At 41.5% G+C, this 22,907-nt stretch overlaps 1 protein-coding gene across 2 annotated transcripts in view; it reads left to right on the top strand.

Moving 5' to 3' along the window:
• Positions 1–22,907, top strand: part of LOC149234392 (uncharacterized) — a 404,784-nt gene that overhangs the window by 932 nt on the left and 380,945 nt on the right. The gene's annotated exons all lie outside the window — the stretch shown is intronic.

The following is a 22,907-nucleotide window of genomic DNA, read 5'->3' as shown; positions in this document are numbered from 1 at the left end:
TGGATGGCAGGGCATAACTGGGCATATCTAGGATCAGTGAAGTCTTGACAGATTGAAATGCCTGTTGAATTGATCACAGCTGTATCCTAGTCACCTGGCGTTTTCTTTTGTTTGTTTTATTTTGGCAAATGCTAGGTGCAGTTATCGTCTACACCAGGGTTCAAGTCTCCCAGCAACATGTTTACCACTTTGTGGGTTTTGCTTGTGCACTTGCCTTTGCGGTGGGCCAGTTGCAAGTCCGGAGTGAATTTGGTGGAATAGATAGCCGTCGTGGCTTATCAGCGGGAGGATTCCGATTCAGTAATCTGGTTCTATTGATTATATTCCAGTCAGGCGAGAGCGAACTTGCTGCATCAGTAGAGGAAATACAAGAAATAAAATAAAGGAATCTGCCAAATTTCAAGTATCGGCAACCAAATTTGCTGGGTGGTGAACTGAGTAGTGCCATGTTTAATCTCTAGGTTAATTGTGGGCGGTAACTTATAAATTGACTATACTATGAGCCTAGGAGGCAGCGGAGGGATTTGACACATACAACCTGTTCATAACCTATGGAGAGCGACGTTTAGAAACTGCCGCTTTTAAAACAAAGATCAGAGTGTGGGGGGTAGCGTAGGGGGGAGGAGCGGAGGGAATGGCGGGATGGAGAACTCAATAATCAAGTTATTCCCGTATAACTTTAGCTGAGAAAGCTTGCCATTTAAGAGGAATAACCTCGTCTCCTTATCGAGTATGTTCGTCTTTGTGTCCTTCAGTAGTTTTTCCCTGTGTTTCTTGGCCTGTTTGTTCTTTTTTTTACTAACTTTGTTCTTGTAATATCTTTCTTTGGGTCCTTTCTTTTTCTGTGCCTTGATTGCTTCCTCCATTGCTTCTCCAAATTCCCATATTTAGTTTGTTTTTTCGCAATCTCAATAGTGCTCATAATATGAGCTCTTGACTTACACATTGCAAACTTTAGAAACTGCAAAATTTTATTTGTTAATTTGATACAGTTTTTCTGTTGAAATGTATGTGTGGATATCATAGCTGCTGCTAGCAAAATCAATGAACTTTATCAGGTTTGTGGTGTCAAATTTCATTTATTCCTTTAGCATTTTCTCTGAAAAGGGCAGGATTGGAGCCAAGTGAGCTTCTGCTTACTATTGAAGATCGTTGACAAGTTCCTTGAATTTCTATCTCAGCAACCCATTTTTTCAGCTTGGATATTTTTCCTTGAGTACTGTGTGGTTTATAGACCCTCCTCACAGAATTGCTACTTGAACTGATTCCATTTCTTTTCTTAAAACTGTTACAGCCATCTTTACAACTTATTTATTTGTGTCTGTGCTAAAGGGACCTGTCTTCCCTAGTATGGAGATTGCTTGACATGATGCATATACCATTATTGATTTCTTTCTGTAGTTTTCAATCAGTAACACCACGATGCTTGCGCTATCCAATTGTTGTTTTGTCTAGAATCTAGATTACTGTAAAAGACATTTCTCTTTAATTTCTTGATAGATTGGAGGAGTCTTTTCTTGAGGGGTATGTGAGATTTTACACATGTGTAGACAGAAATGCGCAGAGAGTAAGATAGTGATAAAGTAATTTTTGGAAATATTGAGGGGGGGGGGGGTGCATTAGTATTTCATTATGGGGGTGCATTAGTATTTCATTATTTTTAACCATTTTTATCTTTTAAAACATTTGATGACATAAAACATGAAACATGGATCTTTTCAAAAGAAACACTGATACAAATTTTCTTTGTAAATATTTTGTAAACTTCCTTGTACAAAGTAAGCACCAACTTTCAATTTTTGTAGGCACCAACTTACAGGAGATTTCATTCCCCTAGCTGAGCATCGACTCAACTAATGTAGGCACCAAACTAGAGGAGGCACCAATCCCTCCAACTGAGAACCAACTCAGCAAACTGTAGGCACCAACCTATGTCTTCAAGTTGTTCCTTAGATATGTCATCTAACTATGCAACCCTCAGGTTTGCGCCTTCAAACTTGATCATAGCCAGTTGAATGTACACCCTAACTTTTTGCTCTTCAATTAGGCTTCTTGACTTGGCTCCTTAGACTTGATCTCCTACATGTCAGTTCTCTGTATTTGATCAAAAAGAGGTCTGCCCATCTGGCACTTCAACTTCCTCAACTCTTGTTGTTCACTATTCAACTATCATTGCTTAGGCTTATTATATGTTCAAAGAGAAGGTCTGCCCACCTGGTAGCTTGTACTCAACACTGTAGATTTCTTTCTACTACATAGGGATTTTCAACACACTTGGAACCAAACAGGCCTTTACAACCTTGAAGGTCTGCTTCCTGCGGCCTATCAACCTTTGCACTAAACACTCACCTTATGCAGCCCACAAGCCTACCACAAAAGTTGTCCACGATAGCCTTCTTGTTACTGCACCTTTGTCCACTATAGGGCTTGGTCCTATCATCACCGTAACATCACAACTACTTCAGCTAACAACTCCCTTGACACTGCCTTAGCCAACTATACTCAGCCTTGCAATAGTTCTCCAATAGAGCTTGGCCACTTAAAAAATCAGATTAGAATTTGGTCTTTAACAGGACTGCAACTTCGGCCACATACCAGTCTTGAACTCGGCATTTAAACTAGTGTTGTTAAAATCGCGATTTTATCCTTTTTTCGGAAAATCGCGATTTTATCCCCTACCCGCTTAAATCGCGATTTTTATACCAAAAAATCGCGGCCTTTTTTTTATACCGATTTTTTCGGAAAAAAGCGCGATTTTTTTGAAAAAATCGCGATTTTTATCGAAAAAATCGCAGATGGTTGGGGCAGCGGGCTTTTAATAGGCAAAAACGATTTTTTTTATGTCATTATGCTGTCTGCGGGCGGAGGAGGAGGAGAAGAGGTGAGGGAGAGGAGCTGAAGGGTTTCCGTCGAATTTGGGAGCGAATCCAAGTGGTTTTAGGAGAAATCCAAGACAAGATCACCAATTTGTCCATAAAAAAGGGATGTAGATTAATATTTTTTTGTTTTGCTTCTATAAAAACTTTGTTTTACATTGTTTTTAAAGAATTTTTTGTAATTTTTCATTGATTTGGGATGGGTAATTTGTTATGACTATGAGAACCAATTTTTTATTTTTATTTTCTCATTTTTTTTAAACATTGTTTATTTTTTTTGAATTTTCATTGTTTTTTGGCATTTGCCATTGGCATTTGGTTGGGTAACTTGGGTTTGGAAATTGGGATTTTGGAAATAATTAACTTGTAATTTTGTAAATGCTAAATTGTAATTTGTATTATGTAATCCTAAATTCCTATTTCCTAATCCTTATTTTTCCATAGGTTTGCAAATTCAAAATTCAAAAACAAACATGCCAAGGAAATTGGATCCTTTCTGGGAATATGGTGAACCTAAAACTCCGAATGATAGACAAAACTTGTATTGCAAGTTGTGTGGAAAGGAGATATTTGGGGGGGTGTACAGGTTGAAGTTCCACCTTGCACAAATCCCTGGACATGATGTGGGGCCCTGTCTAAATACAACTCCTGAAATTATCCAAAGAGCCATGAGAGCATTGGGAGAATTAGAGCACACTAGAGAGGCCAAAGAAGAACTCAAAAGGCAACTAAAAAGGTCAGCTGAAGGAAGTGGGCCAAGTGGCACTGGTTCTACTGCAGCGTCAGTCAATCCGGTAGCTGCATCATCATATTTTGTTCCTCGAACCACACCTGGTTCACAACCAACTATCGGTTCAATGCTAAAAAGAACTGAAAAAGAACAAGTTGACAGGTTGATGACAAAATTTCTCCTCTGGAGTGATATTCCTTTCAGCATTATAAGGAATAATCCATTTTTCCAACCTACTGTTGATGCTATTGCCAGTGTTGGCCCGGGGTACAAAATCCCTTCTCTTCATGATTTCAGAGGCCGACTTCTTCAAGATGAAAAGCGTGACTGCACCCAAAGATTGGAGGATTTTAGGGCATCATGGGCACAAACAGGATGCACTGTTATGTCAGATGGTTGGACTGACCAAAAGGGGAGAACCCTTATAAACTTCTTGGTTAGTTGTCCCAAGGGGACTATGTTTATCAAATCTATTGATGCAACTCATCAAATCAAAGATGCAAGAACTTTATGTGATTTGTTGGATGTGTTTATTTTGGAGGTGGGTGCAGAAAATGTTGTCCAAGTCATAACGGACAATGCTGCAAATTATGTTGCTGCTGGTAGAATGCTTATGGACAGGCATCCTACTTTATTTGGACACCTTGTGCTGCCCATTGTATTGATTTGATGTTAGAGGACATAGGGAAAATTCCCTTTGTCAAAGAGATTGTTGATTCATCAAAAAGCATCACAAAATTTATTTACAATCACACATCTGTGCTTAGCTTGATGAGAAAATGCACCAACAACAAAGAGTTGGTGCGCCCCGCTATTACACGGTTTGCGACGAGTTTCATATCTCTTCAATCCCTCTTGAATTCTATGTGGGATTTGAAGAGAATGTTTCTTTCAGAGGAGTGGCGTGCTTCGTCAATGAGCCGCAAACCAGAAGGAGAGGCCGTGTGCAGACTAGTTTCATACCAGGAAGACTTCTGGGCGGGAGTGCAGGAGGTGTGCGCTGTTACTGAACCTTTGGTAAAGGTTCTTCGGTTGGTTGATGGTGAGAAGCCCGCAATGGGCTATTTGTATGAAGCCATGGACAGGGCCAAAGAAGCCATTCGGTCCTACTATGATGATAAGGGAGATGATGGGTTTCAGAGACAACTCCTTCTATGGGAAGTCATTGATGAGCGATGGAACAACACACTCCATCGTCCCATTCATGCTGCTGGGCTTTTCCTGAACCCTGCATTTTCTTATGCATGTGGGTTTGATTTTGATGTTGAGGTCGTGGAAGGATTATTAACCTGTGTCCAGAAGATGGTGAGATCTCCAGAAGAACGTATAGAGATCTCTAGACAAATTGAGACATATAAGATGTCAGGTGGCACATTTGGCTTTGAGATGGCTGTCACTGATAGGACGATTAAAATGCCAGGTATTTTTTAGTTTGTACTTTGTAACTTTGTTTCAAATTTCATTGTCTCTTCAAATTCCATTTTTTTCTTATGTTTATTTAAAATTTTATTTGTAATTTTGTTGTAGACGCATGGTGGAAGATGTATGGTGTTAGAGTACCCCTTTTGCAAAAGCTTGCCGTACGCATCCTCAGCCAAACATGCAGCTCCTCGGGATGTGAGCGCAATTGGAGTGTATTTGAAAAAATACACAACAAGAAGCGCAATAGGTTAACACTTAAACATTTAAAATATTGCAAATTTCCAAATAAATTTTTGAATTCATTAAAGTTTTAAACAATATTTTTTTTATAATATTAATTATTAATTATTATTTCATGAACTTTGTACAGGTTGGAGTCCCATAGACTTAATGACATGGTCTATGTCTACTACAATCTTCGATTGTGGGTGAGACAACTAGAGATGACACCTGATACGGAAGCCATCTCATTGGATGGGATTGACACCACTGCTGAATGGAGGGTTGAGACCGAGAGGCCTCTCATGGATCCCACTGATGATTGGTTAGTGCAGGATGAGGGGGAGGAGGAGGGGGAGGAGGAGGAGCAGGAGCAGGAACAGGAGGAGGAGCAGGTGGAGGAGGAGGAGCAGGAGGAGGAGGTGACACCGCCTACCCGGGCTACCACTACCACCAGTAGAGGATGTGGTCTCCGTCTACCTCAGCCTCCTGTAGCTGCTACTACTAGTTCTTCAGCTTCTAGAGCACGTCAGACTCCACTGCCATTTCCACCAGCACAGGCACCAGCTTCTACATCTAGAGGGAAAGAGAAAGTTGTGCCATTTTCTCGCAAGAGGGGCAGAGGAAATCAATAGGATTAGACTTTCATTTTATTGTATATGACATTATGACATGATGAGATACATTATCATATTTTTTGTTGATATTTTGAGGCTGAGTTGGGACTCAGGACTTACTATTCAGGACATGATTCAATGTTATGTGTGATTTTAGCGCTAGAAATGATATTAAACATCTTATATATTAGTTTTTTTATCATATTTATGTGTCAATGTATTTATTTTATGTTGTAGATGGTTTAGATATTAAAAAAATTGAAAAAAAATGAAAAAAAATGAATATTTTTGTGCCAAACGCTTTTTTCCCGCTTTTGTCGATTTTTTCCGCTTTTTTCCCGGCGCCGATTAAATCCCGATCGTGCTTTTAACAACATTGATTTAAACACCAGAAACCAGTCTTTAAACCAAACCTGAACTTGGCCTGCAATGCACCAGAACGTGGCCCTCAAACCACACTTGAATTTGGCCTTCAAATTTCTAGGATTTGACCTCCAAAAGAGGCTTGAATTGGGCTTTCAAACACCAAAATTCGGCTCCTAGAATAGACTTGAAACTCAACCTCAACAAGCCTGAAGTTTTCCTTCAATAGGGCTAAAACTTGCCTTCAATAGGGCTGAAACTTGGCCTCTAGAATAGCTCTGCAAATAACCAGGATTAAAAACCTTCCCAAAGTGTGTCAAAACCCTTCCAAAAATGTGCCAAAAATCCTTCCCACAGAAAAGCTCTTCAACTCGGCTTCACTTCACTTTGGTTCATGAGGTATGAACCTCATAATTGCTCATCCGCTTGCTTAAGCCTTAGACAGAACCAAATTGTCTTGAGCGAGGGGTTAGATATGCTCCCTCTCACGCCTATTTATAGTGCATTTGGGGTCTAGACTAGGCTGACTTGTCCATTGGCTGGGCTGACTTATGCAACTAACAGGATATATAATGAATATTCAAAAATTCATTTCTCCTCAAGCATGAGGAGTTAGAGGGATTGCCATATACTGTTAGAAAGGTCTCGAAATAAACTTTCCAACCACATATATTATGCTCCCATTTGGGCTAGTTAATTGGAGTAAAAATGCATTCAAAGATAGGGTATCTGGTTTTGAAACCCCATAGGTGGACTCCATTAACCTGCAACCATCGTACATAACTGTCCATGCTTTCCTTTCTTCAATTGCCTTAGAGCATTCAACCTTGCATGTACTTGAAGAAGCTTTCATCAAGAATTTAGACCTGTGTCTTGAGCATTTAGTGTTGATTTTCTAGGACACGTGCTAGAATTAAGTTTTTTTCAACAAAAAACTACTTCAATGATCAATTAAATATTAGTTTCACATTAAATTTAATATCATTTAGGCAGTTATACTGAAGAAAAACATCAACTAATAAACATGAAAGAGCAGTAAAGTAACCATGAAACAATGAGACAAGAGATACAAAAATTAGGCTTAAGGCTAGGGCAAAACCCACAAGGGGTAACCCATAAATGCTTTCCTTACGAGAGAGAGATAAAGTTCCAGATTCATCAGTACAACATAAATAACCATGACAGGATAATAGCCAAACCAGTAACCAAGATTATGATAAAGTGCTATGTCAAAAACCAAGTTCTTGAAATTTCAGGCCTCCCTAGAATTTTGGTGTCCTCCTGAAATTTCGGCCCTCTTGTAATTTCGCTAGAACAGAGATGCATAAGACAAAAATTGATGTGTCCAACTGAGGAGAAATGATCTCCTTTATGTAGCCTTCAAGTGGGGGTCGAATGGGTGCCTCTTAGGGGCCTTGCCGACCTAAAACATCATGAGGCTGACTTGAACTAATTTTAGAGGCAAATTTAAAAATTCAAATTTCCCATTTCTTTTCCAGCATTCCCTCTTATCCAGGGAGGTGCTTTCATTCTCTCTCTCAAGATCAATCTTCTTGACCAATCACAGGTCTTCACAGCCCACAACCTAAGGAAGAAATCACAAATACAAATCTCTCTGTTTGGTAGGATCAATCTCCCCGACCAATCATAGGTCTCACACTGCACAACTTAAGGGAGAGATCATTAGTCCCATCATAAGGAAAGATACATAGCATCCAACTCATCTCAATGCATCTCCCAGACCACAAGTTCTCACAACATACAACCTAAGGAAGGAATCATCAAATCAATACATCTCCAAGACCACAAGGTCTCACAGCACGCAACCTATGGGAGGAATCATCAAATCAATGCCCTCATATCAAATCATCAGACAAATACCCACATCTAAGCATGAGGAGTTAGAGTGTTAAATTTTAGGTATGTTCTATGCTTGGAGCAATTTATTTCAATTTTCACAGTGAGCTAAATATCTTTTCCAGATTAGCAATCACATCAGCATAATAGTAAATTGCAGATAGAACATAAACATAAATCGCAGAAGACAAGCCAAGACAAGAGGACACAAGATTTGGCTCTAGCCAGGGACAAACCCCAATGTGGGGAAACCCTTGATCAATTCTTCTTATATGTTCTTCAATAGTTCAGCAAAGAGAAAGAGATATAGTACATATACAACAGAAGTCAACACTTTGACTTATCTAAATAAGATCATAGATAATCTCTAAGAAGATGATACATGAGGTAGCTAAACTCAGTTGAAGACATGCTGCTTCAACTAATTCTCCAAGGTGACTCCATCACCATGTTGCAGCTATCATTGTGCTGCTCCTCATCATCATGTTGGACCTCACTGTGCTGCACCTATCATCACTATGCTACATCTCATCATGCTTCACTAAACATGATTGTACCCATCACTGTACTGCTGCACTATGCTGAGCTCTTCATTGCACTATGCTGCACCCAAATGCATGCTGCAATACCTCATCATCCTGCTGCTGTATGCATTCTTGCTGCTGCTATGTGCCCATCATTACCATGCTGTCTCATCGCTGCACCAATGTCCAACAACACTGATCTACACCATGCTGCAACATCACTACTAATGTGTGCACTATGCTGCACTGTACATCATGCTATGCATGTTGCTCCTATGTGCACTATGCTGCACTGTACATTATGTACTCATTGCTGTTATGATTGTGTTCTGGTTAGGGCATCACTGTGGCCCACGTCAGCCCTAAAACATACCCAATCCTATCACTACAAGATCTGCACCTATGGAGGCTCTGGAGGCTCTCGATCACCCAATCAAGCCTCCAACTTGGCTCCCACAGGTTGCTCAACAGGCTGATCCAAATCTGGTGACAACATTAATCCAACACACCACACAAATTGCTACTCCAAGTCTACTTTGCTTCTGTTAAGATAGTGACTGGTTAGGGCACCTCAGACTGCTGCAACAACCCTCAAACAGTCACCCAAACAACCCTTAATCTCTGCGGCCTACCCTAGTGTGAACCCTCTGCCTCCACGCTGAAGATTAGGGCACAACATAACCCCAAAACAGCCCACGCTATCCCTTGTTGTGGTGGTATGGCCTGCGGCCTACCACACAACCTTGCTGTAGCTTACGGCCCCTTCAAATAGAGTTTCTAGCCCACACATCAAACCCAAAACAACTTGAAACTAACCTCCTCTGCCTCGGCCCTCTAGGAAGGTACCTCGACCCTCCTAACAACAACTCGGCCTTCACAAAATGACCCTGAAACAACCTCCAAAACCCACGCTGTTCTGTCCCTCTTTGCTGCGGCTAAAACAGAGAATGTCCTCTTCTCCAACGAGCTGTCTTCTTATGTTTGTGTTGCACACATGGATTAGGGCTGTCTTCTTATGTTTGTGTTGCACACATGGATTAAGGCTGTCTTCTTCACAATATGATAATGTCTTCCTTGACAGTGTATAGGATAAGGGTTGACTACGCCTTCCTTGATTTAGGTCATGTGTAGAGTTGCTAGGGCATCTAGGACTGCATTTAGACTTCATGCTTAGGCTCCTTCCCTCCTGCGTCTAGGGCTTCCTCCTCTTAGACTTCTCTTCCACTAAAACCCAAAACAAGTGGAGAGAAATCAAGAGTGAAGTGTGTACAAATGACTATCAAGTCACCTCCTTTTATACTAAAACGTTGAGCACATGTGGGGGTTATTTGTTTTTTGGCCAACCTTGACGAATTGTCCAATAACACAAATAAATTCATATCTCCATGAATACTTATTGGAATCGGATGATCTTTAGATCAATCCTACATCTCTCGATGGGAGGGATCCAAGAAAAATATCAGCTACCATAAATAAGATGACCCACATGGAGTTTGGCCCTAGTTGCCAATTTTAACACTCCCTCTCAACTGGGAGAACTCCATCCGCTGATCCATCTCCTAGACTGTACTATCTTTGCCATTAGTGCCCTGCACTGCTCTGCTCTGCTCTATGCTGCTCTGCTGAACCATGAAGAAGAAGAATTGATCGAGAATGTCTCATACCATTCTCTATTGACTCGAAGTCAGTCCCATATGAAGAGAGTGTGTCATACCAGTCTTACTGATCCGAGATTAGTTTTAAAAGAGAGTGAGTTATATCCCTCTTACTGACTCGAAGTCAGTTTCATTGATCCCAGATCAATATCACAAGAGAGTGTCTCAAACCACTCATACTGATCCCATATCAGTTCCAAGAGAGAGTGAGCTATATCACTCTTACTGACCCGAAGTCAGTTCCAATTGATCCCAGATCAATGTTGGTCATCCTAGCATAGGGAGTATGGTAGATACACGATGCGTCCATCGGTACTACTATGGTCCTTAACCCCATTTCCCTACTCTTTGGCCGAATGAGAGGTACTTCCCATGAGTCTCAGACTGCATGGGTAGGATGCCTCGCAGGAGAACCACTCATCCTGACCACAAGTCGCCACGGGGTATCGCAGGGGAAGGCTGAACCATACACCCTGTACACAATGCACCACTAGGGGAGGGTGAGTCGCCCTATGGTCGCTTGTTGCTCCAAGAAGTACCCCAACCCCCCCGGAGCTCCCAGAGCTCAATGCATTTATCATACATGACCTTCATAAGAGGGTCTCTCAACGACTCCAAGTCGTTATGGAAATTCACAAATTTGACCTTTCCCCGGGGCTTCGACAAAATGTCTGCGACCTGCACATCAGGCCCAATGTGATGGAGTCTTCTTGCTCATCGATGTTCCATATCCCAGATAGAGTGGTCCCTGACGTCTATATGCTTGGAGCGATCATAACACATGAGATTCCTCAACAATCGAATCCTCCTCTGGTTGTCACAGAAGATCACGGTGGTATCCATCATGTGTCAAACAACTCACTGAGGAGCTTCCTCAACCAGGCAGCTTCACGCGAGGTCATACTCGTAGCTATGCATTCGGTCTCAGCGGTGCTTATAGCAACCGACTTCTGCTTCTTGCTCATCTAGGATATCGAAGCAGAACCCAAAGAGAACCAGAACTCAAAAGTGCTCTTGCGATACTCCACACTGCTTGCCCAGTTAGCATTTGAATAATCGTGCAGCTTCACATTTCCGGTAGTGTATCTCAATCCATGAGAGATTATGCCTTGAAGATATCTCAAAAGATTCTTGGCACCAATCCACTGAGGCTCAACCATTTATGAGCTCAACATGCTAACTGCAAAACATATATTCGGACGAGAGTTCACTAAGAACATCAATGCTAGAATGAGTTTATGAAACTCAGAGGCATTTCCCAAATCAGGTCCGACATCCTTACCACATAACTTCTGAAAGTTAAGATCCATTGAGGTAGTCATGGGCTTGCAGTTCACCATTCCAAATCTGGAATCCAACTTCCTCTTACTTTTGCAAATGATAGGGTCTGCACCTATCAGAAAGAGGTCGTCCTCAGAAGGTGCCAGTATGAGAGGTCTATCATCCACAACCTTCAAGCAATGGTTTGGATCAGCGTCACTCCAAGTGAATCTCAGTTTCATCAGACAATTATCAATCCTCTCATATTAAGCCCGGGGTGTTTTGCTTCAAGCCGTAGAGGGCTTTCTTCCACCTGCATACATGAGATTCCCGATCATGAATCTCAAACCCCTTGGGTTGTTCCACACCTATGGACTTGCTACATGACGGGAATGGTCCCCTTGTAAGATTTTCCTTCGGTACATCTCAGACATGTACCTTCATTGCCTTCTTGAATTTAGGCATCCTTGTCACCATCTGACTCACATTCGGTAGGGCCCCATAATAAGCAGACCTCTGGTGCTATAGATGAGATGTGTTAACTGACATGCTCTCCAATGGACTTCCTGCAACTTGATACAAATTGCCAACCCTGAACCCTTGAGTAAAAGCATCTTTGAAAATTCTATTTTCAAACACGTACCTTTCCATCGATGAATGCCACCTTGAAACCTTTGATTTCCATTGCCGAAATGGACACCAGGCTCTTCTGCTATCAGGTACATAAAAGAGAATCTTGTAAATGAATAGAGTTACCCTTATTCAATTGAGGGGTAACATTCCCTACACCCTTTATGGGATAGGTGGCATTGACTCCAAGTATAATCCCACGATTGTTTCCATCTTTAACAAATTAGAGAGAGCACCCTTCTATTCGATGAAGTGCCTTGAAGCACTACAATCAATTAGCCATATTCCCAAAGAGTCTGGAGAAGAAGGCCAATATAAGATAATGCTTCTTTATCTTATCAGAAACAACATTTAATTCTTCATACCTAGGGTATCTTGCTTTCTTTGAAGGGTCGACTATTTCACCTGCATTACCTGTCATTCCTCCGATCATTGAAGATGTTCCTGCAATGATTGTTATCTTCATCAACTGATGTGTCCCTACCATTAGGACACTCCTTCGCATAATGGCCGAACTTATTACAAGCAAGGCATCTGCCTTTCCTTCCACCCTTAGATCCAGACTGCCCATTGAAGTGATCTTTAGGTAGGCCATGAGAAGTTTCCATTGCGCCATTCTGATAAATATTCTTTGCTTCGACTTCACCCTTAGCGAATTTGAAGAGGGATGAGGAATCCATTGATCCTTTTTGTCCTTTACCATCTGCCTTTGGTGATTTCTCTTTCACTCTTGCTTGGGCTTTGTCTTTCTCAGTTTTGATACCATGTTAAATTTTAGGTATGTTCTATGCTTAGAGCAATTTATTTCAATTTTCACAGTTAGCTCAATATCTTTTCCAGATTAGCAATCACATCAGCATAATAGTAAATTGCAGATAGAACATAAACATAAATCGCAGAAGACAAGCCAAGACAAGAGGACACAAGATGTGGCGCTATCCAGGGACAAACCCCAATGTGGGGAAACCCTTGATCAATTCTTCTTATATGTTCTTCAATAGTTCGACAGAGAGAGATAGTTCATATACAACAGAAGTCAACACTTTGACTTATCTAAATAAGAGCATAGATCGCCTCTGAGAAGATGATACATGAGGTAGCTGAACTCAGTTGAAGACATGATGCTTCAACCAATTCTCCAAGGTGACTCCATCACCATGCTGCACTTATCATTGTGCTGCTCCTCATCATCATGTTGGACCTCACTGCGCTGCACCATGTTGCACCTATCATCACTACGCTGCATCTCATCATGCTTCACTAAACATGACTATACCCATCACTGTATTGTTGCACTATGCTGCACCCAAATGCATGCTGCAATACCTCATCATCCTGTTGCTGTATGCATTCTTGCTGCTGCTATATGCCCATCATTACCACACTATCCCATTGTTGCACTAATGTCCAACAACACTGATCTACACCATACTGCAACATCACTACTAATGTGTGCGCTATGCTGCATTATACATCATGCTATGCATCGCTGCTCCTATGTGCACTATGCTGCACTGTACATTATGTACTCATCGCTGTTATGATTGTGTTTTGGTTAGGGCATCACTATGGCCCATGTCAGCCCTAAAACATACCCAATCCTATCACTGCAAGATCTGCACCTATGGAGGCTCTCTATCATCCAATCAAGCCTCCAACTTGGCTCCCACAGGTTGCTCAACAAACTGATCCAAATCTGGTCACAACATTGACCCAACACACCACACAAACTGCTACTCCAAGTCTGCTTTGCTGCTGTTGTGATAGTGACTGGTTAGGGCACCTCAGACTGCTGCAACAACCCTCAAACAGTCACCCAAACAACCCTTAATCTCTGCGGCCTACCCAAGTGTGAACCCTTTGCCTCCACGCTGAAGATTAGGGCACAACATAACCCCAAAACAGCCCCTCGCTGTGGTGGTATGGCTTGCGGCCTACCACACAGCCTTGCTGTAGCTTGCGGCCCCTTCAAACAGAGTTTCTAGCGCACACATCAAACCAAAATAACTTGAAACTAACCTCCTCTGCCTCGGCCCTCTAGGAAGGTACCTCGGACCTCCTAACAACAACTCGGCCTTCACAAAATGACCCTGAAACAACCTCCAAAACCCACGCTGTTCTGTCCCTCTTTACTGTAGCGAAAACAAAGAATGTCCTCTTCTCCAACGAGCTATCTTCTTGTGTTTGGTTGCACACATGGATTAGGGCTGTCTTCTTGTGTTTGGTTGCACACATGGATTAGGGCTGTCTTCTTCACAATATGACAACGTCTTCCTTGACAATGTATAGGATAAGGGTTGACTGCGTCTTCCTTGATTTAGGTCATGCGTAGAGCTGCTAGGGCATCATCTAGGACTGCATTTACACTTCATGCTTAGGCTCCTTCCCTCCTATGTGTAGGGCTTCCTCCTCTTAGACTTCTCTATCAAGTCACCTCCTTTTATACTAAAACGTTGAACACATGTGGGGGTTATTTGGTTGCTGGCTGACCTTGACGAATTGTCTCATAACACAAATAAATTCATATCCCCATCAATACTTATTGGAATCAGATGATCTTTAGATCAATCGTACATCTCTCGATGAGAGGGATCCAAGAAAAATATCAGCTGCCATAAATAAGATGACCCACATGGAGTTTGGCCCTAGTTTCCAATTTTAGGACTACCACATCTAACAGATCTTATTAGACGATGTTATATGGTGGTTTGTATCAATTTGGAGTCAATGACAACTGACCAGGAGTTGTCCCAAAGGGATCCTAGGCAAGGGCATTTAATGCTTGCATGTACAAGGGCAACAGACAATGATGCCATCCATAGCTCCAAAAACACCCACAAATCTAGGGGTTGTTTGAAATCCTAGTAGGAAGTCTAACATGTGAATTTTAGAGTTGTTAGATGCATTGTAGATCTATATTTGTTTGAATTATTTCTAGGGTTTGCAATTTGTTGTAGTAAGGTATAACGTACCTCTAGAAGAAACATTGAAACCCAAGATGTGATAAGCATGATGTGAATGATGATGTTCTTGATAACTCTGATGAGAAGGATGGAAGCCATGAAAGATTCTTCGATGTCGTAGAAAAGAAGTTGAGCCCCTAAGTTGAGAGGGAGATTGGATGAAAGTTGATCTCCTTAGGTTAAGAGGGAGCGAGAGTATATTCCTTGTATACGAATGATTAGATCTGTCTTGATTAAGGGGAAATGATGGATATGGTTCTCTACTTCATGTGTCACGCACTAGACCAGGACTAACAATTGTAAGTCTTAGTAAAGGCCATGAGTAAGAGAAGAAAAATGCACAATATATTTTGAGGGGTTGCTGAGATAAGAAGAGCCAGATCTATTTGTAAAATATGTTGCGGCATGAGAAGTAGGAAAGGAAGATGCATTGTTGAGGAATCTTCTGTTAAGATTCATTGGGAAAGCTCTAAGTCCTACTGTGAAAAGTTGAGAAGCAACATCAAGTTGTCTGGAAGACTCCAGAGGTTTGTATCTATTTATGTACATTTGAAAGTTTGTCACTGATTGGGGTTGTGTTTGTACATATAAATCTCTCAAAGGTTTGATAGCATGTTCTATATGCTTAGAGTTGTCGATCAGTTTGATTGTGAGAGATTTGTTGCCAATCTATTTGATCGGGGAGGATTTGCTACTGATTAGAATAATCGAGAATTTAAGGCTTTGTGTGTGAGACATTGCCTGGAAGGACATCTAGTTGGCACTATGTGTGGCGTTGGTCATAGAGCTTTGACCTCATATATGCACCTAGATCCTTAGGTTGATGGTTAGTAAGTAACCATGATGGTACCTAGAGAGGGTGAAAGCTTTAGTCCATCTTAGTCCCACTTGGATAGATTGCCTTGGTCAGGAATCTAGTCTGTGGCACTGCAGTGCCTAAACTGTTGAGAGACCTTGGATAGATTGCCCTGGTCAGGAATCTAGTCCATGGCATTGCGGTGCCTAAACTCTTCATAGTTCATATTGTTTGAGATCTTCCGTATGAATACCACCCTAGTTAAGAAAAAGTGTTGAAAAATGTAACTAGGTTCGGTCTTCATAAAATGTATATGTCAAAAGAATTTTGTTGAAATTTGATGACTAAAAAAAGTTTCCTTCTGTTCCAACTCCGTTTTAATTTCACCTTATCACTCCCATTTAGTTAAATGCCCTTTCCCATAAACATACATTCAACATATAGAATTTTGGAAATGAAAATTTCAAATTAAAACACATGGGACTGTCAACACATGTTGAAAATAAATATGGACATAACCAGACCAACAACACACATAAAAATACACATAGATTTTTGGTCAACTTAGACCCAGGCAAAACCCCTTCAATCTTCCCCGGGGAAAACCTATTAGAGAGCTCCTCAAATTTATTTATCTTTCAAGTTTAGGAAAAATACATTTGCAAACAAAACATAACAGCAAAATACAACTTATCTCTTCAGCCCAAAACTCCTTGAAAACTGTGCCCACTTTGCCTCGATTTCTGTGCTCACTTGAAGCTGAAAATTTGTACCGTACGAATACGACTGTACGTACTGTACCGTACGGATTTTCGTACCCCTGTATAGATTGTACGGATATTTAAAAAAAAAAACTTTTCTTGAACGGTGTGCAGCTCACAACTTTCAATGTTGTTCGTACTGTACCTTCTGTTGTCTTCTATGCTTTGATTTCCATGCCTAGCTTTGCCCAGAAATCACTCCTTCAGCTTGTTGCAAGAAATTTCTTATTCAGAATTTTTCTCCAGCGCTCAGCCTCCTTTCTCCAATCTGCTCATGAAGAATGAATGCAGTCTCTCTTTTCTTTTCCCCCTTTTGTTTCCCTAAATGACTTTTGGGCAACCCTAAGATCTAATGGCTCAGATTCATTTAGATCAAGGGATGAGAATAAATGTGCATTTAATTCTCACTTTCTATTTTTTAACTCACTCATTAAATAAAGTACCCACATTGTACTTTATGTCTAAAGTCACTTTTCACTTTATAATTTAACATTGACTTTACCACTTATAAAGTCACTTTCACTTTATAAAGTCACACTTAGGAAAATAATTATTTTGGACACTTTTCCCTAGGTAGAGACTAACCCATGGGAAACCACTTGTCTAAGGTACATTAAAAATCAACAAATATTTATTATTGTTACAATGACTTATGAAAGCATGGGTTTCATGCTTGGGTCATCATTTTATTAGTCAAAGTCCCCATTGTGGACTCCTAGGATTAATAAAGAGTGATTAGAGTCATTGTATATTTTATGAGGCCCTTCTTGGGCTTTCGAACGATGCAAAATGAATTATTTTTGAGTCAAAAATGAATTATGTAACCTCCACACCAAGTCGGTCTCAAGAAGATCAAGTCGACCTCAAGGAAGGCAATTCGACCTCATTGGAAGGCTATATATACAAGGCAGTTCAAACTCATTTGGAGTATCTCACTCTCTCTCATATAGTTCGATATCTGAAGCTAGAAGCTGGGAAAAATGCGAAGGTGAAGAAGGAGGCTAAAAGGAGTGCGATTTTGGTTAAGAGTGAAGGGAAGGACAAAATCAAAGTTTTGGTATCTCTCTCTTTCTCTCTCATGTGGGCTAGTTTTGGAGATCAAAATCTCCCTGCCAAAGTCGACGCTGCCAAGTAGAAGTTGCTAGGGTCGAAGCGCTGCTGCTACTAGGTTGAAGGTTGGATCGAAGAAGGAGAGGCTGGCTTGGTGTGGAAAGACTCTAGGTTGAAGAGTCTAAAGGAAAACTAATGAAGGAAGAGATTTTGACTGGGTTTTCCCCTAGATAAAGGTTTTGTTGTGACAGAGTGCCTACATCTTGTGTCTTGTGTTTTTGTGATCGTCATGCACACATAATTTGGTGATTGCTTAATGAAAGATAATATAACAAATAAGTAAAAGAAGCCAACATAATTCACAAGTACTTATCAAGAAAGAGAAATCTAACCCTAATCCTACTAACATTGTTTGCCCATAATGCATACTTGATCTTATTTTCCCAAGACCGCTTATTATCTCCTGCAATCTTCATAATGATGGTTATCAAATTTTTGTTGCTTGATTCAACAAACCATTTCCTTGGGGATAATAATTTGAAGAATGAGATAAAACAATGTCGTACTTGAAGCAGAAATAAGAGAACTCGGAAGAGTTGAAAGCTTTGGCGTTGTCAGTCGTAATTTTGGCAAGAACACCAAATTGATTGATAATCTGATTCTCAAGAAAGTCTATGACAACCTTCTCTGTGGCCTGCTTTGTTGGAATGGCCTCAATCCACCCACTTTGTGAAGTAATCTATTGCAGTGAAAATCCATGAATAGCCATTGCTAAAAAGGAGCTTCTGCTACAACTGGCTAAAGAGGCAAGGCTGCTAATTTTTGCTTTCCTGTAAAAAGTTGGCACTCCTGGAAATTTCTAACAAATTTATGCACATTTGAGAAAATGGTTGGTCAATAATATCCAACACGTAGAATCTTGTGGGCCGTGGTCTTTGCCTCAAAATGGCCCCCACAAAACGTTGCATGAAACTTAGTGATAAGCTTCTTAGCTTCATCCTCATTAATGCACCTGCATATTATCCCATCTGGATTCGTCCATCCAAGTCCATCGTTCAAAATAATTATCTAGACACCTTTAATTTGAGAGCCCTCCTTTTATGAGCTACCAAGTGATCAAGACATGTCAGATTTGTCAAATAATAAATAATGTCCTTGTACCATTCGATCCTCCCCAACTTCTGAAGCTTGGGGGAGATAGAAGGCTCAACCAATTCATTCTGGCCAACCAACTCTAAAGCTTTCTCATCACTTTCTGTCAACATCTGAGCTAGTCCTTGGCCTTTGACAAGCTTGGTTGGTTTAATCTCAAGAACATACTCTTGGATTTTAGTTACCCATTTGGCACGAGTTCCTAAGCAATCAGTTTGAGTCAATATATCTTTGATAACAGAGTGCAAAACGAAGGCAATGACTTTGGAATAACCCAGATATGTTTTGAAATGCTTAAGGGACTTGACCAATGCAGAAGCTTGTTTTGCCATAATGCTGTAATGTTAAATTATGGTATGTTCTATGCTTAGAGCAGTTTACTTCTTTTCTTCTTATTAGCCACTGATTAGCAATCACATATACATTAAGTAAAGTGCAGATAGAACATTAAGCGATCAACAAAAAACAAGCCAAGACAAGAGACACAAGATGTGGCGGCTAGCCAGGGACAATTCCCAATGCGGGGAAACCCTTTGATCAAATCTTGTTTTATCTTCAATAGTTCAGTAGAGAGAAATAGTACAAAATCAGAATTTTGTAATTTTATATCAGCAGCTGCAAACCCTAGATCAACAAAGTCAAATTTAGTCAAACGAGATGAAATTGACCTCCAATATGCTTGGTCAATTTCTTGGTCATTTAGTCCTCGAACAACCTAAAGAGGCAGCCCATAAACAACCCCAAAAACACAGACAAACTGTAGTTGACTGAAGTCAACCTGTTGCCCCAAACTAGGGCAGTGAACGCTGGTCAAACCAGAGGTCAGATTGCCTCGGTTTGTGTGCTAAAATTTGCGGCCTGCCTAGGAGAGGCAGCCACACCAAAACCACACTCTTCTAAGGTCAATGCTTGGTCAATGTATCAAAGAGACCTTCTGCAGCCCTGGTCAAACTCGGTCAACGCAGTCAACTATTTTTGCATCCTTTTTCCTGCATCCTCCTTCAGCCTATGTCCTCTTACTTCCCACATGAGAGAGATCCTCTTCCTTGTGTGTACCCAATATGCAAGGAGAGCGAGAAGAATGTGAGAGATTAGGTGAGTTGAAAATGAATCAACCTCACTTGTATTTATATGATTTGCTGGGCATGTGTGCCACACATTTAGCTGCTGGCCGACCTTGACAATTTGTCAAGTAAAATACAAATAAATTCATATCTCCATAAATACTTGTCGGAATCGGGTGATCTTTAGATCAATCCTACACTCTTGACAAAAGGAATCTAGGAAAAATATCAGCTACCATAAATAAGGTGATCCACATGGAGTTTGGTCCTAGTTGCCAATTTTAACACTCCCTCTCAACTAGGGAGAACTCCATCTGCTAATCCGTTTGATCGTTGGTATTGGCCCTGCCATCAAATGCACCGCCTTGCACTGCTTGGCTCTGCTCTGCTGAACTATGAAGAAGAAGAGATGATCGAGGATGTATCATACCATCCTCCACTGACCCGAAGTTAGTCTCAGAGTGTGTCAACCACTGTCACTGATCCGAAATCAGTATCATTGATCCCAGACCAATGGAGGTCATCCTAGCATAGGGAGTACGGTAGATACAACGATGCGTCCATCGATAGTACTACTAATGGTCCCTAACCCCATTTCCCTACTCATTGATTAGATGAGAGGTGCTTCCCATGAGTCCCAGACTGCATGGGTAGGATGCCTTGACAAGAGAACTAATCATCCTGTCCACAGGAGAACGAATCATCCTGTCCAACAGTCGCCATAGGAGAACTAATCATCCTAGCCCACAGGAGAACTAATCATCCTATCCCACAGTCGCCACGGGAGAACTAATCATCTTGGCCCACATGAGAACTAATCATCCTGTCCCACAGTAGCCACGAGGTGTCACAGGGGAAGGTTGAATCTTTCACCCTGTACATAGCGCACCACCAGGGGATGGTGAATCGCCTTGTGGTCGCATGTCGCTCCAAGAAGTACCTCGCACCCCTTGGAGCTCCTAGAGCTCAATATATGCATCATCCACGACCCTCATAAGAGGGCCTCTCAATGACACCAAGTCGTTCTCGGAAAGTCAAAAATTTGACCTTTCCCAGGGGCTTCATCAAAATGTCTGCGACCTGTTCATTTGTACCGATATGTTGGAGCCTTATTGCTCTCCGCTGTACCATATCCCGAATATAGTGGTACCTGATATCGATGTGCTTGGAGCGATCATGAAATATGAGATTCTCTGATAAACGAATCCCGCTCTGGTTGTCACACAGGATCACGGTAGTATCCAATGTGAATCCAAACAGCTCACTGAAGAGCTTCCGCAACCAGACTGCCTCACAAGAGGCCATACTAGCAGCAATGTACTCTTCCTCGGCGGTGCTCAAAGCCACCGACTTCTGCTTCCTGCTCATCCAGGATATCGAGTCAGATCCCAAAGAGAAGCAACACCCGGAAGTGCTCTTTCGGTCCACACTACCTGCCCAATCAACATTGCTATATCCATGTAGTTTCACATTTCCGGCAGTGTATCTCAAACCATGTGTGATTGTGTCACAAAGATATCTCAACAGATTCTTGGCACCAATCCAATGTGTGTGGTGAGGCTCAACCATATGTTGACTCGACGTGTTGACGTCAAAGCAATATCCAGACGGGAGTTCACCAAGAACATCAACGCTCCGATGAGTTGACGATACGTGGTAGCATTTCGTAATATAGGTTCGGCAACACTACCGCTTAACTTGTTGAAGTTGAGCTCCATCGGGGTAGTCACGGGCTTGTAGTCCACCATACCGAACCTTTCCAATATCTTCACCACATATTTTCCTTGAGATAGGAAAATCTTCCCTAGTTTCTGCCAGACTTCCAGTCCTAGGAAATAATGCATCAGTCATAGGACCTTCATCTCAAACTCAAAAGACAACTCCCTCTTACATTTGTGAATGAGAGGGTCTGCACCTGTTAGAAAGAGGTCGTCAATGTACAACACCAGTATGAGAGGTTTGTCATCTTCAACCTTAAAGTAAAGGTTAGGAGCGGCTTCACCCCTAGTGAATCCCAACTTCATCAGGTAGCTATCGATCCTCTCATACCACGCTCGGGGTGCCTGCTTCAGCCCATAGAGGGCTTTCTTCAACCTGCACACGTGAGATTCCCAATCATGAATCTCAAATCCTTCGGGTTGTTCCACATAGACTTCCTCTTTGATCGAACCATGCAAGAACACGGTCTTGACATCCATCTGATGTAGGTTCCATCCTTGCGAAGCAGCAAAGGCTATGAACGAGTGGATGGTGGTATATCGGGCAACAGGTGCAAATATCTCATCATAGTCTATTCCTTCCTTCTGAGAGAAGCCACGAGCGACAAAACGAGCCTTATACTTTTCAACACTTCCATCAACTGCATGCTTTATCTTGTAAAGCCATTTCGAAGTGACAACTGCTTTGTCCTGGGGTTTGGGGACCACATCCCAGACATCGTTTTTCATGATGGACTCATATTCCTCAGTCATAGCATCCTTCCATACTTGATGCTTGGCAACTTCTGCAAAAGATGAAGGCTCATTTTGGATGATTGTGCTCATGATGGTCAAGTATCCCTGATACCTGGCCGACTTCTTACTTTCCCGGAAAGTCCCTCTGGGTGCAATGTGCCCTTCAACATCGTCAAGTGTCCCCCTAAGGCATGAAAGCCTTTTCCTAGAAGAGGAAGGCTCTTGCGGAGGGGGCTCGATAGGATCCATAGGTTCTTTCACATCGGGCATCGTCTCATCTTCCTTTTCCTTCGGTTCCCTGGTGTCAGCGTCTTTAGATCCCCTTTGAGTAGGAAGATTGTTGACTTTGCTAAGAGCCATATCTTTGTCAAAGGTGACATCATGGCTAATCTCGATTTCCCTTTGACCAACCACATAGATTCTATAGCCCTTAGTATTTTCGCTATAGCCCACGAAGATTCCTTTCTTTCCAGATGCACCCAATTTATTCCTTTTCTCCTTCGGCACATGAAAAT

Source organism: Pinus tabuliformis, chromosome 8 (assembly GCF_031772625.1).
Source record: "Pinus tabuliformis cultivar Carrire ecotype Pingquan chromosome 8, CPIR1, whole genome shotgun sequence".
Lineage (NCBI taxonomy): Eukaryota > Viridiplantae > Streptophyta > Pinopsida > Pinales > Pinaceae > Pinus > Pinus tabuliformis.
This window is presented reverse-complemented; position numbering and strand designations above follow the sequence as displayed.